General features: G+C 44.3%; 11 non-coding genes across 11 annotated transcripts; all 11 read right to left on the bottom strand.

Moving 5' to 3' along the window:
• Nucleotides 1-260: 260 nt before the first annotated feature.
• Nucleotides 261-447, bottom strand: LOC141202504 (U2 spliceosomal RNA). Its single transcript, XR_012273776.1, has one exon. It is a non-coding gene; the product is annotated as a U2 spliceosomal RNA (small nuclear RNA).
• Nucleotides 448-2,859: 2,412 nt separating this feature from the next.
• On the bottom strand, nucleotides 2,860-3,050 carry LOC141201793 (U2 spliceosomal RNA). The gene has a single exon (XR_012273090.1). It is a non-coding gene; the product is annotated as a U2 spliceosomal RNA (small nuclear RNA).
• Nucleotides 3,051-4,165: 1,115 nt separating this feature from the next.
• Nucleotides 4,166-4,356, bottom strand: LOC141201792 (U2 spliceosomal RNA). Its single transcript, XR_012273089.1, has one exon. It is a non-coding gene; the product is annotated as a U2 spliceosomal RNA (small nuclear RNA).
• A 1,115-nt stretch (nucleotides 4,357-5,471) lies between these two features.
• Nucleotides 5,472-5,662, bottom strand: LOC141201791 (U2 spliceosomal RNA). Its single transcript, XR_012273088.1, has one exon. It is a non-coding gene; the product is annotated as a U2 spliceosomal RNA (small nuclear RNA).
• A 1,118-nt stretch (nucleotides 5,663-6,780) lies between these two features.
• Nucleotides 6,781-6,971, bottom strand: LOC141202186 (U2 spliceosomal RNA). Its single transcript, XR_012273468.1, has one exon. It is a non-coding gene; the product is annotated as a U2 spliceosomal RNA (small nuclear RNA).
• Nucleotides 6,972-8,086: 1,115 nt separating this feature from the next.
• LOC141201790 (U2 spliceosomal RNA) lies at nucleotides 8,087-8,277 on the bottom strand. The gene has a single exon (XR_012273087.1). It is a non-coding gene; the product is annotated as a U2 spliceosomal RNA (small nuclear RNA).
• A 1,118-nt stretch (nucleotides 8,278-9,395) lies between these two features.
• LOC141201789 (U2 spliceosomal RNA) lies at nucleotides 9,396-9,586 on the bottom strand. Its single transcript, XR_012273086.1, has one exon. It is a non-coding gene; the product is annotated as a U2 spliceosomal RNA (small nuclear RNA).
• A 1,115-nt stretch (nucleotides 9,587-10,701) lies between these two features.
• On the bottom strand, nucleotides 10,702-10,892 carry LOC141201788 (U2 spliceosomal RNA). Its single transcript, XR_012273085.1, has one exon. It is a non-coding gene; the product is annotated as a U2 spliceosomal RNA (small nuclear RNA).
• Nucleotides 10,893-12,007: 1,115 nt separating this feature from the next.
• On the bottom strand, nucleotides 12,008-12,198 carry LOC141202421 (U2 spliceosomal RNA). The gene has a single exon (XR_012273694.1). It is a non-coding gene; the product is annotated as a U2 spliceosomal RNA (small nuclear RNA).
• A 1,115-nt stretch (nucleotides 12,199-13,313) lies between these two features.
• On the bottom strand, nucleotides 13,314-13,504 carry LOC141201787 (U2 spliceosomal RNA). The gene has a single exon (XR_012273084.1). It is a non-coding gene; the product is annotated as a U2 spliceosomal RNA (small nuclear RNA).
• Nucleotides 13,505-14,619: 1,115 nt separating this feature from the next.
• LOC141201786 (U2 spliceosomal RNA) lies at nucleotides 14,620-14,810 on the bottom strand. Its single transcript, XR_012273083.1, has one exon. It is a non-coding gene; the product is annotated as a U2 spliceosomal RNA (small nuclear RNA).
• Nucleotides 14,811-14,968: the final 158 nt, after the last annotated feature.

The raw sequence follows: 14,968 nt of genomic DNA, 5'->3' as shown, positions 1-14,968 counted from the left end.
ATGTCTGTTTATCCAAAAGGAAGTAAAAAGGGAGAGCTAGAAAGATAGCATTGCATCACATTACATGGCAATGCAATGCACAGTTGCTGAAGTTGAACCAAAATGAGCTTGTAATCTGGCTTCTGCAACTTTGAACATGAAAAATCCAATGAGGAGAAGAAAAGCAAAGCCAAAGAGTCCATCCCAAAATCCGACAAACAAGCAAAATGAACAAAAAACATTGAATTCAATTCTTTCTGATTTTAGAAACTGCATTAAAGAAGGGGTGCACCGGTCCTGGAGATACTGCAATACCAGGTCAATGCGTGGAGTGGACAGAGCAAGCTCTTTTTCCATCTCCCTGTTCTAAAAATCCATTTAATATATGGTCCCCAGATAGGGGACGTATCAGATATTAAACTGATAAGAACAGATTTTTTTAATTGAATGCGTCAGAAGACGCGACATAAATTAAATTCCATTTGCATGGATAACCAAAAAAATGTCGCCTACGCCTTCATCATCCGAATTCAACTTTTTGTTTTTTTTAAGAAAATTTAATGATAATTAATAAATAAAACATAACATAACATATCCTTACATCAACAACAAAAAACTTCCAACAAAAACATCAACTCAACATTTTTCTTCTTCCACGTTTCTTCTTCCTCCATGACATGTCCAACAATTTCCAGTCAAAACCTTGCAGCAAAATCTTTTCATCTTCTTCAGCTTCAGCACTGGTATCAACACAATCCTGCATTACTTTCTCTTTTCCCTTATCATCCACCTTCCTTTTTTCCTTAACGTCTTTACTTCTAGGTACTCTCTCCAGTCTGCAAAACATAGATTCCCCAACTCCTGAGAATTCCTGCTTCTCTCCCACAAACTCCTTCTTATTTTCAACTACTTGTATATCTTTGTCTTCTTTCTCTTTACAATCTTCAAACGATTCTTCAAATATCTTTTTCCCTTTCTCCTCTTTTTTCCCACCTTCCTCATAACAAAATCCAGGTTTCCCATTATCAATTCTTCTTTTACCATTTTCCACATAACTGAATCCACATTTACCATTTATAACAATCCTTCCTAAACTTAGTTCATTTTGTCCATTTTCCCAAACTAGGAAACTTCTCTTCCCATTCCAGACTCCCACTTTATTTAAGTAGTCCTTCTGGAATTTTACCAAAATACTCCATGGCTTCAAAAACTCCATCACTTCCTCCATCTCTACAAAGGGGTCATCCATACAGATAACCACCTTTTTCGGCCTTCCAGCAAAAAGAGCATTAACTCCAATTTCTTTTCCTTCCCAATTCTTGAGAAGACAAATACACTTTTCTTCAGACTTCAGTGTTACGTCAAATACCTTTTTAAACTTGATTTCTTGCATACAAAAAATGTCCTCTTCAATGATCGCCCCATACTTGAACAGAATATCCAAGATCTGATTCTCCTCCAACGAAAAATCCTCTAACTCCGTCTTCACATAGAACCGTAAACAGTTCCTCTTCCTCGTCAACTCCATCTTCTTCCTCCAAAAGAACTGCCCCCCACAGCTATGTGTGGTGACACAATGATCGCCTCTCGTTGCCCAGGGACTAATCCGACTCCCCAATAGCAGCAGGAGGGTGAAGCCCTGCCGTTAGACAAAGCGATCCCCCCAGGCCAAGGAGCCGGGTACCCTGGGCACCTCCTAGCCAAGGCCAAGGCAGCAACTGGTAGATCACTGCACCTGATCTTAGCCAAAAGGCCGAGAAGCGATAACCAGAATTGGTTTCAAACTACGGAGCCACCCAAGGATCCTGAAAAGTCCATTTGTGGAGATGAGCTCCTGGACTCCCGTTAAGAAGACATATTGTCAACCTCTAGATCCCTTACATGCCTGCACTTTTCGGCTTGCTGCTGCTGCAATCCACGCGTTTTAGATCTGCATAACTCCACCTCTTTAAACACAGCACCTTCACCCCCTGCTGTTCCCACCCGCCTCAACACCGTTGGAAGGGAGGAGAACCAATTAAGGCGGGGGGTGGGGTGGAACGAGCAGCTGTCTACCCTTAGCAGGAGGGCTCCTGATTACATACCTCTCCTGCTGCTGCTGCTGCTGGCTGTCCAGCAGCAGACTGAACGTGGCTGCTGCTGTGCACAGGTATATAAAGGCTCAGAGCCTATTATGACACGCGCAGCCAGCGTTCCATTGCCACATTCCATCTACTGCAGGCAGGATACCTGGCTGGCTGAATGTCGCTGAGAAGCTCACAGAGACCGCCATAAGCAACAGTTTAACAGAATGCCACAGACTAATCAACCAAACTTTTTGGGTTGGGTTCTCTTTTATAGTCTGCAGGCATTAAATGAAAGAAGTCAGTGTTCCAGCAGAAGGAGACAACGTTTCAGAAAAGGCATTGTAGCAAACCAAAAAAGAAATTTTAAGCGCAGCAGAGTAACCAGCGCACATACCTGTTAGCTCAGGTGAGTTTAAAAGGCTGCTGTTGATAACAAGGGCATTTGCTAAATAGATGGTGTGTGTGCAACAATATACTGAAAGGTCAATTATATTGTGCAGCTTATCTCACCACCTGTAGTTATTTAGGTGAAAGCTCCAAAATGCTTGCCTAATATGTCTGTTTATCCAAAAGGAAGTAAAAAGGGAGAGCTAGAAAGATAGCATTGCATCACATTACATGGCAATGCAATGCACAGTTGCTGAAGTTGAACCAAAATGAGCTTGTAATCTGGCTTCTGCAACTTTGAACATGAAAAATCCAATGAGGAGAAGAAAAGCAAAGCCAAAGAGTCCATCCCAAAATCCGACAAACAAGCAAAATGAACAAAAAACATTGAATTCAATTCTTTCTGATTTTAGAAACTGCATTAAAGAAGGGGTGCACCGGTCCTGGAGATACTGCAATACCAGGTCAATGCGTGGAGTGGACAGAGCAAGCTCTTTTTCCATCTCCCTGTTCTAAAAATCCATTTAATATATGGTCCCCAGATAGGGGACGTATCAGATATTAAACTGATAAGAACAGATACTACACTTGATCTTAGCCAAAAGGCCGAGAAGCGATAACCAGAATTGGTTTCAAACTACGGAGCCACCCAAGGATCCTGAAAAGTCCATTTGTGGAGATGAGCTCCTGGACTCCCGTTAAGAAGACATGTTGTCAACCTCTAGATCCCTTACATGCCTGCACTTTTCGGCTTGCTGCTGCTGCAATCCACGCGTTTTAGATCTGCATAACTCCACCTCTTTAAACACAGCACCTTCACCCCCTGCTGTTCCCACCCGCCTCAACACCGTTGGAAGGGAGGAGAACCAATTAAGGCGGGGGGTGGGGTGGAACGAGCAGCTGTCTACCCTTAGCAGGAGGGCTCCTGATTACATACCTCTCCTGCTGCTGCTGCTGCTGGCTGTCCAGCAGCAGACTGAAGGTGGCTGCTGCTGTGCACAGGTATATAAAGGCTCAGAGCCTATTATGACACGCGCAGCCAGCGTTCCATTGCCACATTCCATCTACTGCAGGCAGGATACCTGGCTGGCTGAATGTCGCTGAGAAGCTCACAGAGACCGCCATAAGCAACAGTTTAACAGAATGCCACAGACTAATCAACCAAACTTTTTGGGTTGGGTTCTCTTTTATAGTCTGCAGGCATTAAATGAAAGAAGTCAGTGTTCCAGCAGAAGGAGACAACGTTTCAGAAAAGGCATTATAGCAAACCAAAAAAGAAATTTTAAGCGCAGCAGAGTAACCAGCGCACATACCTGTTAGCTCAGGTGAGTTTAAAAGGCTGCTGTTGATAACAAGGGCATTTGCTAAATAGATGGTGTGTGTGCAACAATATACTGAAAGGTCAATTATATTGTGCAGCTTATCTCACCACCTGTAGTTATTTAGGTGAAAGCTCCAAAATGCTTGCCTAATATGTCTGTTTATCCAAAAGGAAGTAAAAAGGGAGAGCTAGAAAGATAGCATTGCATCACATTACATGGCAATGCAATGCACAGTTGCTGAAGTTGAACCAAAATGAGCTTGTAATCTGGCTTCTGCAACTTTGAACATGAAAAATCCAATGAGGAGAAGAAAAGCAAAGCCAAAGAGTCCATCCCAAAATCCGACAAACAAGCAAAATGAACAAAAAACATTGAATTCAATTCTTTCTGATTTTAGAAACTGCATTAAAGAAGGGGTGCACCGGTCCTGGAGATACTGCAATACCAGGTCAATGCGTGGAGTGGACAGAGCAAGCTCTTTTTCCATCTCCCTGTTCTAAAAATCCATTTAATATATGGTCCCCAGATAGGGGACGTATCAGATATTAAACTGATAAGAACAGATACTACACTTGATCTTAGCCAAAAGGCCGAGAAGCGATAACCAGAATTGGTTTCAAACTACGGAGCCACCCAAGGATCCTGAAAAGTCCATTTGTGGAGATGAGCTCCTGGACTCCCGTTAAGAAGACATGTTGTCAACCTCTAGATCCCTTACATGCCTGCACTTTTCGGCTTGCTGCTGCTGCAATCCACGCGTTTTAGATCTGCATAACTCCACCTCTTTAAACACAGCACCTTCACCCCCTGCTGTTCCCACCCGCCTCAACACCGTTGGAAGGGAGGAGAACCAATTAAGGCGGGGGGTGGGGTGGAACGAGCAGCTGTCTACCCTTAGCAGGAGGGCTCCTGATTACATACCTCTCCTGCTGCTGCTGCTGCTGGCTGTCCAGCAGCAGACTGAAGGTGGCTGCTGCTGTGCACAGGTATATAAAGGCTCAGAGCCTATTATGACACGCGCAGCCAGCGTTCCATTGCCACATTCCATCTACTGCAGGCAGGATACCTGGCTGGCTGAATGTCGCTGAGAAGCTCACAGAGACCGCCATAAGCAACAGTTTAACAGAATGCCACAGACTAATCAACCAAACTTTTTGGGTTGGGTTCTCTTTTATAGTCTGCAGGCATTAAATGAAAGAAGTCAGTGTTCCAGCAGAAGGAGACAACGTTTCAGAAAAGGCATTGTAGCAAACCAAAAAAGAAATTTTAAGCGCAGCAGAGTAACCAGCGCACATACCTGTTAGCTCAGGTGAGTTTAAAAGGCTGCTGTTGATAACAAGGGCATTTGCTAAATAGATGGTGTGTGTGCAACAATATACTGAAAGGTCAATTATATTGTGCAGCTTATCTCACCACCTGTAGTTATTTAGGTGAAAGCTCCAAAATGCTTGCCTAATATGTCTGTTTATCCAAAAGGAAGTAAAAAGGGAGAGCTAGAAAGATAGCATTGCATCACATTACATGGCAATGCAATGCACAGTTGCTGAAGTTGAACCAAAATGAGCTTGTAATCTGGCTTCTGCAACTTTGAACATGAAAAATCCAATGAGGAGAAGAAAAGCAAAGCCAAAGAGTCCATCCCAAAATCCGACAAACAAGCAAAATGAACAAAAAACATTGAATTCAATTCTTTCTGATTTTAGAAACTGCATTAAAGAAGGGGTGCACCGGTCCTGGAGATACTGCAATACCAGGTCAATGCGTGGAGTGGACAGAGCAAGCTCTTTTTCCATCTCCCTGTTCTAAAAATCCATTTAATATATGGTCCCCAGATAGGGGACGTATCAGATATTAAACTGATAAGAACAGATACTACACTTGATCTTAGCCAAAAGGCCGAGAAGCGATAACCAGAATTGGTTTCAAACTACGGAGCCACCCAAGGATCCTGAAAAGTCAATTTGTGGAGATGAGCTCCTGGACTCCCGTTAAGAAGACATGTTGTCAACCTCTAGATCCCTTACATGCCTGCACTTTTCGGCTTGCTGCTGCTGCAATCCACGCGTTTTAGATCTGCATAACTCCACCTCTTTAAACACAGCACTTTCACCCCCTGCTGTTCCCACCCGCCTCAACACCGTTGGAAGGGAGGAGAACCAATTAAGGCGGGGGGTGGGGTGGAACGAGCAGCTGTCTACCCTTAGCAGGAGGGCTCCTGATTACATACCTCTCCTGCTGCTGCTGCTGCTGCTGGCTGTCCAGCAGCAGACTGAAGGTGGCTGCTGCTGTGCACAGGTATATAAAGGCTCAGAGCCTATTATGACACACGCAGCCAGCGTTCCATTGCCACATTCCATCTACTGCAGGCAGGATACCTGGCTGGCTGAATGTCGCTGAGAAGCTCACAGAGACCGCCATAAGCAACAGTTTAACAGAATGCCACAGACTAATCAACCAAACATTTTGGGTTGGGTTCTCTTTTATAGTCTGCAGGCATTAAATGAAAGAAGTCAGTGTTCCAGCAGAAGGAGACAACGTTTCAGAAAAGGCATTGTAGCAAACCAAAAAAGAAATTTTAAGCGCAGCAGAGTAACCAGCGCACATACCTGTTAGCTCAGGTGAGTTTAAAAGGCTGCTGTTGATAACAAGGGCATTTGCTAAATAGATGGTGTGTGTGCAACAATATACTGAAAGGTCAATTATATTGTGCAGCTTATCTCACCACCTGTAGTTATTTAGGTGAAAGCTCCAAAATGCTTGCCTAATATGTCTGTTTATCCAAAAGGAAGTAAAAAGGGAGAGCTAGAAAGATAGCATTGCATCACATTACATGGCAATGCAATGCACAGTTGCTGAAGTTGAACCAAAATGAGCTTGTAATCTGGCTTCTGCAACTTTGAACATGAAAAATCCAATGAGGAGAAGAAAAGCAAAGCCAAAGAGTCCATCCCAAAATCCGACAAACAAGCAAAATGAACAAAAAACATTGAATTCAATTCTTTCTGATTTTAGAAACTGCATTAAAGAAGGGGTGCACCGGTCCTGGAGATACTGCAATACCAGGTCAATGCGTGGAGTGGACAGAGCAAGCTCTTTTACCATCTCCCTGTTCTAAAAATCCATTTAATATATGGTCCCCAGATAGGGGACGTATCAGATATTAAACTGATAAGAACAGATACTACACTTGATCTTAGCCAAAAGGCCGAGAAGCGATAACCAGAATTGGTTTCAAACTACGGAGCCACCCAAGGATCCTGAAAAGTCCATTTGTGGAGATGAGCTCCTGGACTCCCGTTAAGAAGACATGTTGTCAACCTCTAGATCCCTTACATGCCTGCACTTTTCGGCTTGCTGCTGCTGCAATCCACGCGTTTTAGATCTGCATAACTCCACCTCTTTAAACACAGCACCTTCACCCCCTGCTGTTCCCACCCGCCTCAACACCGTTGGAAGGGAGGAGAACCAATTAAGGCGGGGGGTGGGGTGGAACGAGCAGCTGTCTACCCTTAGCAGGAGGGCTCCTGATTACATACCTCTCCTGCTGCTGCTGCTGCTGGCTGTCCAGCAGCAGACTGAAGGTGGCTGCTGCTGTGCACAGGTATATAAAGGCTCAGAGCCTATTATGACACGCGCAGCCAGCGTTCCATTGCCACATTCCATCTACTGCAGGCAGGATACCTGGCTGGCTGAATGTCGCTGAGAAGCTCACAGAGACCGCCATAAGCAACAGTTTAACAGAATGCCACAGACTAATCAACCAAACTTTTTGGGTTGGGTTCTCTTTTATAGTCTGCAGGCATTAAATGAAAGAAGTCAGTGTTCCAGCAGAAGGAGACAACGTTTCAGAAAAGGCATTGTAGCAAACCAAAAAAGAAATTTTAAGTGCAGCAGAGTAACCAGCGCACATACCTGTTAGCTCAGGTGAGTTTAAAAGGCTGCTGTTGATAACAAGGGCATTTGCTAAATAGATGGTGTGTGTGCAACAATATACTGAAAGGTCAATTATATTGTGCAGCTTATCTCACCACCTGTAGTTATTTAGGTGAAAGCTCCAAAATGCTTGCCTAATATGTCTGTTTATCCAAAAGGAAGTAAAAAGGGAGAGCTAGAAAGATAGCATTGCATCACATTACATGGCAATGCAATGCACAGTTGCTGAAGTTGAACCAAAATGAGCTTGTAATCTGGCTTCTGCAACTTTGAACATGAAAAATCCAATGAGGAGAAGAAAAGCAAAGCCAAAGAGTCCATCCCAAAATCCGACAAACAAGCAAAATGAACAAAAAACATTGAATTCAATTCTTTCTGATTTTAGAAACTGCATTAAAGAAGGGGTGCACCGGTCCTGGAGATACTGCAATACCAGGTCAATGCGTGGAGTGGACAGAGCAAGCTCTTTTTCCATCTCCCTGTTCTAAAAATCCATTTAATATATGGTCCCCAGATAGGGGACGTATCAGATATTAAACTGATAAGAACAGATACTACACTTGATCTTAGCCAAAAGGCCGAGAAGCGATAACCAGAATTGGTTTCAAACTACGGAGCCACCCAAGGATCCTGAAAAGTCCATTTGTGGAGATGAGCTCCTGGACTCCCGTTAAGAAGACATGTTGTCAACCTCTAGATCCCTTACATGCCTGCACTTTTCGGCTTGCTGCTGCTGCAATCCACGCGTTTTAGATCTGCATAACTCCACCTCTTTAAACACAGCACCTTCACCCCCTGCTGTTCCCACCCGCCTCAACACCGTTGGAAGGGAGGAGAACCAATTAAGGCGGGGGGTGGGGTGGAACGAGCAGCTGTCTACCCTTAGCAGGAGGGCTCCTGATTACATACCTCTCCTGCTGCTGCTGCTGCTGCTGGCTGTCCAGCAGCAGACTGAAGGTGGCTGCTGCTGTGCACAGGTATATAAAGGCTCAGAGCCTATTATGACACACGCAGCCAGCGTTCCATTGCCACATTCCATCTACTGCAGGCAGGATACCTGGCTGGCTGAATGTCGCTGAGAAGCTCACAGAGACCGCCATAAGCAACAGTTTAACAGAATGCCACAGACTAATCAACCAAACATTTTGGGTTGGGTTCTCTTTTATAGTCTGCAGGCATTAAATGAAAGAAGTCAGTGTTCCAGCAGAAGGAGACAACGTTTCAGAAAAGGCATTGTAGCAAACCAAAAAAGAAATTTTAAGCGCAGCAGAGTAACCAGCGCACATACCTGTTAGCTCAGGTGAGTTTAAAAGGCTGCTGTTGATAACAAGGGCATTTGCTAAATAGATGGTGTGTGTGCAACAATATACTGAAAGGTCAATTATATTGTGCAGCTTATCTCACCACCTGTAGTTATTTAGGTGAAAGCTCCAAAATGCTTGCCTAATATGTCTGTTTATCCAAAAGGAAGTAAAAAGGGAGAGCTAGAAAGATAGCATTGCATCACATTACATGGCAATGCAATGCACAGTTGCTGAAGTTGAACCAAAATGAGCTTGTAATCTGGCTTCTGCAACTTTGAACATGAAAAATCCAATGAGGAGAAGAAAAGCAAAGCCAAAGAGTCCATCCCAAAATCCGACAAACAAGCAAAATGAACAAAAAACATTGAATTCAATTCTTTCTGATTTTAGAAACTGCATTAAAGAAGGGGTGCACCGGTCCTGGAGATACTGCAATACCAGGTCAATGCGTGGAGTGGACAGAGCAAGCTCTTTTTCCATCTCCCTGTTCTAAAAATCCATTTAATATATGGTCCCCAGATAGGGGACGTATCAGATATTAAACTGATAAGAACAGATACTACACTTGATCTTAGCCAAAAGGCCGAGAAGCGATAACCAGAATTGGTTTCAAACTACGGAGCCACCCAAGGATCCTGAAAAGTCCATTTGTGGAGATGAGCTCCTGGACTCCCGTTAAGAAGACATGTTGTCAACCTCTAGATCCCTTACATGCCTGCACTTTTCGGCTTGCTGCTGCTGCAATCCACGCGTTTTAGATCTGCATAACTCCACCTCTTTAAACACAGCACCTTCACCCCCTGCTGTTCCCACCCGCCTCAACACCGTTGGAAGGGAGGAGAACCAATTAAGGCGGGGGGTGGGGTGGAACGAGCAGCTGTCTACCCTTAGCAGGAGGGCTCCTGATTACATACCTCTCCTGCTGCTGCTGCTGCTGGCTGTCCAGCAGCAGACTGAAGGTGGCTGCTGCTGTGCACAGGTATATAAAGGCTCAGAGCCTATTATGACACGCGCAGCCAGCGTTCCATTGCCACATTCCATCTACTGCAGGCAGGATACCTGGCTGGCTGAATGTCGCTGAGAAGCTCACAGAGACCGCCATAAGCAACAGTTTAACAGAATGCCACAGACTAATCAACCAAACTTTTTGGGTTGGGTTCTCTTTTATAGTCTGCAGGCATTAAATGAAAGAAGTCAGTGTTCCAGCAGAAGGAGACAACGTTTCAGAAAAGGCATTGTAGCAAACCAAAAAAGAAATTTTAAGTGCAGCAGAGTAACCAGCGCACATACCTGTTAGCTCAGGTGAGTTTAAAAGGCTGCTGTTGATAACAAGGGCATTTGCTAAATAGATGGTGTGTGTGCAACAATATACTGAAAGGTCAATTATATTGTGCAGCTTATCTCACCACCTGTAGTTATTTAGGTGAAAGCTCCAAAATGCTTGCCTAATATGTCTGTTTATCCAAAAGGAAGTAAAAAGGGAGAGCTAGAAAGATAGCATTGCATCACATTACATGGCAATGCAATGCACAGTTGCTGAAGTTGAACCAAAATGAGCTTGTAATCTGGCTTCTGCAACTTTGAACATGAAAAATCCAATGAGGAGAAGAAAAGCAAAGCCAAAGAGTCCATCCCAAAATCCGACAAACAAGCAAAATGAACAAAAAACATTGAATTCAATTCTTTCTGATTTTAGAAACTGCATTAAAGAAGGGGTGCACCGGTCCTGGAGATACTGCAATACCAGGTCAATGCGTGGAGTGGACAGAGCAAGCTCTTTTTCCATCTCCCTGTTCTAAAAATCCATTTAATATATGGTCCCCAGATAGGGGACGTATCAGATATTAAACTGATAAGAACAGATACTACACTTGATCTTAGCCAAAAGGCCGAGAAGCGATAACCAGAATTGGTTTCAAACTACGGAGCCACCCAAGGATCCTGAAAAGTCCATTTGTGGAGATGAGCTCCTGGACTCCCGTTAAGAAGACATGTTGTCAACCTCTAGATCCCTTACATGCCTGCACTTTTCGGCTTGCTGCTGCTGCAATCCACGCGTTTTAGATCTGCATAACTCCACCTCTTTAAACACAGCACCTTCACCCCCTGCTGTTCCCACCCGCCTCAACACCGTTGGAAGGGAGGAGAACCAATTAAGGCGGGGGGTGGGGTGGAACGAGCAGCTGTCTACCCTTAGCAGGAGGGCTCCTGATTACATACCTCTCCTGCTGCTGCTGCTGCTGGCTGTCCAGCAGCAGACTGAAGGTGGCTGCTGCTGTGCACAGGTATATAAAGGCTCAGAGCCTATTATGACACGCGCAGCCAGCGTTCCATTGCCACATTCCATCTACTGCAGGCAGGATACCTGGCTGGCTGAATGTCGCTGAGAAGCTCACAGAGACCGCCATAAGCAACAGTTTAACAGAATGCCACAGACTAATCAACCAAACTTTTTGGGTTGGGTTCTCTTTTATAGTCTGCAGGCATTAAATGAAAGAAGTCAGTGTTCCAGCAGAAGGAGACAACGTTTCAGAAAAGGCATTGTAGCAAACCAAAAAAGAAATTTTAAGCGCAGCAGAGTAACCAGCGCACATACCTGTTAGCTCAGGTGAGTTTAAAAGGCTGCTGTTGATAACAAGGGCATTTGCTAAATAGATGGTGTGTGTGCAACAATATACTGAAAGGTCAATTATATTGTGCAGCTTATCTCACCACCTGTAGTTATTTAGGTGAAAGCTCCAAAATGCTTGCCTAATATGTCTGTTTATCCAAAAGGAAGTAAAAAGGGAGAGCTAGAAAGATAGCATTGCATCACATTACATGGCAATGCAATGCACAGTTGCTGAAGTTGAACCAAAATGAGCTTGTAATCTGGCTTCTGCAACTTTGAACATGAAAAATCCAATGAGGAGAAGAAAAGCAAAGCCAAAGAGTCCATCCCAAAATCCGACAAACAAGCAAAATGAACAAAAAACATTGAATTCAATTCTTTCTGATTTTAGAAACTGCATTAAAGAAGGGGTGCACCGGTCCTTGAGATACTGCAATACCAGGTCAATGCGTGGAGTGGACAGAGCAAGCTCTTTTTCCATCTCCCTGTTCTAAAAATCCATTTAATATATGGTCCCCAGATAGGGGACGTATCAGATATTAAACTGATAAGAACAGATACTACACTTGATCTTAGCCAAAAGGCCGAGAAGCGATAACCAGAATTGGTTTCAAACTACGGAGCCACCCAAGGATCCTGAAAAGTCCATTTGTGGAGATGAGCTCCTGGACTCCCGTTAAGAAGACATGTTGTCAACCTCTAGATCCCTTACATGCCTGCACTTTTCGGCTTGCTGATGCTGCAATCCACGCGTTTTAGATCTGCATAACTCCACCTCTTTAAACACAGCACCTTCACCCCCTGCTGTTCCCACCCGCCTCAACACCGTTGGAAGGGAGGAGAACCAATTAAGGCGGGGGGTGGGGTGGAACGAGCAGCTGTCTACCCTTAGCAGGAGGGCTCCTGATTACATACCTCTCCTGCTGCTGCTGCTGCTGGCTGTCCAGCAGCAGACTGAAGGTGGCTGCTGCTGTGCACAGGTATATAAAGGCTCAGAGCCTATTATGACACGCGCAGCCAGCGTTCCATTGCCACATTCCATCTACTGCAGGCAGGATACCTGGCTGGCTGAATGTCGCTGAGAAGCTCACAGAGACCGCCATAAGCAACAGTTTAACAGAATGCCACAGACTAATCAACCAAACTTTTTGGGTTGGGTTCTCTTTTATAGTCTGCAGGCATTAAATGAAAGAAGTCAGTGTTCCAGCAGAAGGAGACAACGTTTCAGAAAAGGCATTGTAGCAAACCAAAAAAGAAATTTTAAGCGCAGCAGAGTAACCAGCGCACATACCTGTTAGCTCAGGTGAGTTTAAAAGGCTGCTGTTGATAACAAGGGGATTTGCTAAATAGATGGTGTGTGTGCAACAATATACTGAAAGGTCAATTATATTGTGCAGCTTATCTCACCACCTGTAGTTATTTAGGTGAAAGCTCCAAAATGCTTGCCTAATATGTCTGTTTATCCAAAAGGAAGTAAAAAGGGAGAGCTAGAAAGATAGCATTGCATCACATTACATGGCAATGCAATGCACAGTTGCTGAAGTTGAACCAAAATGAGCTTGTAATCTGGCTTCTGCAACTTTGAACATGAAAAATCCAATGAGGAGAAGAAAAGCAAAGCCAAAGAGTCCATCCCAAAATCCGACAAACAAGCAAAATGAACAAAAAACATTGAATTCAATTCTTTCTGATTTTAGAAACTGCATTAAAGAAGGGGTGCACCGGTCCTGGAGATACTGCAATACCAGGTCAATGCGTGGAGTGGACAGAGCAAGCTCTTTTTCCATCTCCCTGTTCTAAAAATCCATTTAATATATGGTCCCCAGATAGGGGACGTATCAGATATTAAACTGATAAGAACAGATACTACACTTGATCTTAGCCAAAAGGCCGAGAAGCGATAACCAGAATTGGTTTCAAACTACGGAGCCACCCAAGGATCCTGAAAAGTCCATTTGTGGAGATGAGCTCCTGGACTCCCGTTAAGAAGACATGTTGTCAACCTCTAGATCCCTTACATGCCTGCACTTTTCGGCTTGCTGCTGCTGCAATCCACGCGTTTTAGATCTGCATAACTCCACCTCTTTAAACACAGCACCTTCACCCCCTGCTGTTCCCACCCGCCTCAACACCGTTGGAAGGGAGGAGAACCCATTAAGGCGGGGGGTGGGGTGGAACGAGCAGCTGTCTACCCTTAGCAGGAGGGCTCCTGATTACATACCTCTCCTGCTGCTGCTGCTGCTAGCTGTCCAGCAGCAGACTGAAGGTGGCTGCTGCTGTGCACAGGTATATAAAGGCTCAGAGCCTATTATGACACGCGCAGCCAGCGTTCCATTGCCACATTCCATCTACTGCAGGCAGGATACCTGGCTGGCTGAATGTCGCTGAGAAGCTCACAGAGACCGCCATAAGCAACAGTTTAACAGAATGCCACAGACTAATCAACCAAACTTTTTGGGTTGGGTTCTCTTTTATAGTCTGCAGGCATTAAATGAAAGAAGTCAGTGTTCCAGCAGAAGGAGACAACGTTTCAGAAAAGGCATTGTAGCAAACCAAAAAAGAAATTTTAAGCGCAGCAGAGTAACCAGCGCACATACCTGTTAGCTCAGGTGAGTTTAAAAGGCTGCTGTTGATAACAAGGGCATTTGCTAAATAGATGGTGTGTGTGCAACAATATACTGAAAGGTCAATTATATTGTGCAGCTTATCTCACCACCTGTAGTTATTTAGGTGAAAGCTCCAAAATGCTTGCCTAATATGTCTGTTTATCCAAAAGGAAGTAAAAAGGGAGAGCTAGAAAGATAGCATTGCATCACATTACATGGCAATGCAATGCACAGTTGCTGAAGTTGAACCAAAATGAGCTTGTAATCTGGCTTCTGCAACTTTGAACATGAAAAATCCAATGAGGAGAAGAAAAGCCAAGCCAAAGAGTCCATCCCAAAATCCGACAAACAAGCAAAATGAACAAAAAACATTGAATTCAATTCTTTCTGATTTTAGAAACTGCATTAAAGAAGGGGTGCACCGGTCCTGGAGATACTGCAATACCAGGTCAATGCGTGGAGTGGACAGAGCAAGCTCTTTTTCCATCTCCCTGTTCTAAAAATCCATTTAATATATGGTCCCCAGATAGGGGACGTATCAGATATTAAACTGATAAGAACAGATACTACACTTGATCTTAGCCAAAAGGCCGAGAAGCGATAACCAGAATTGGTTTCAAACTACGGAGCCACCCAAGGATCCTGAAAAGTCCATTTGTGGAGATGAGCTCCTGGACTCCCGTTAAGAAGACATGTTGTCAACCTCTAGATCCCTTACATGCCTGCACTTTTCGGCTTGCTGCTGCTGCAATCCACGCGT

The sequence above is a fragment of the Phyllobates terribilis genome, unplaced genomic scaffold, assembly GCF_046119375.1.
Source record: "Phyllobates terribilis strain yellow unplaced genomic scaffold, ASM4611937v1 Scaffold_123__1_contigs__length_5148117, whole genome shotgun sequence".
NCBI classification, from domain to species: domain Eukaryota; kingdom Metazoa; phylum Chordata; class Amphibia; order Anura; family Dendrobatidae; genus Phyllobates; species Phyllobates terribilis.
Note: the sequence above shows the minus strand (reverse complement) of the source record. Positions and strands in the feature narration are given on the sequence as shown.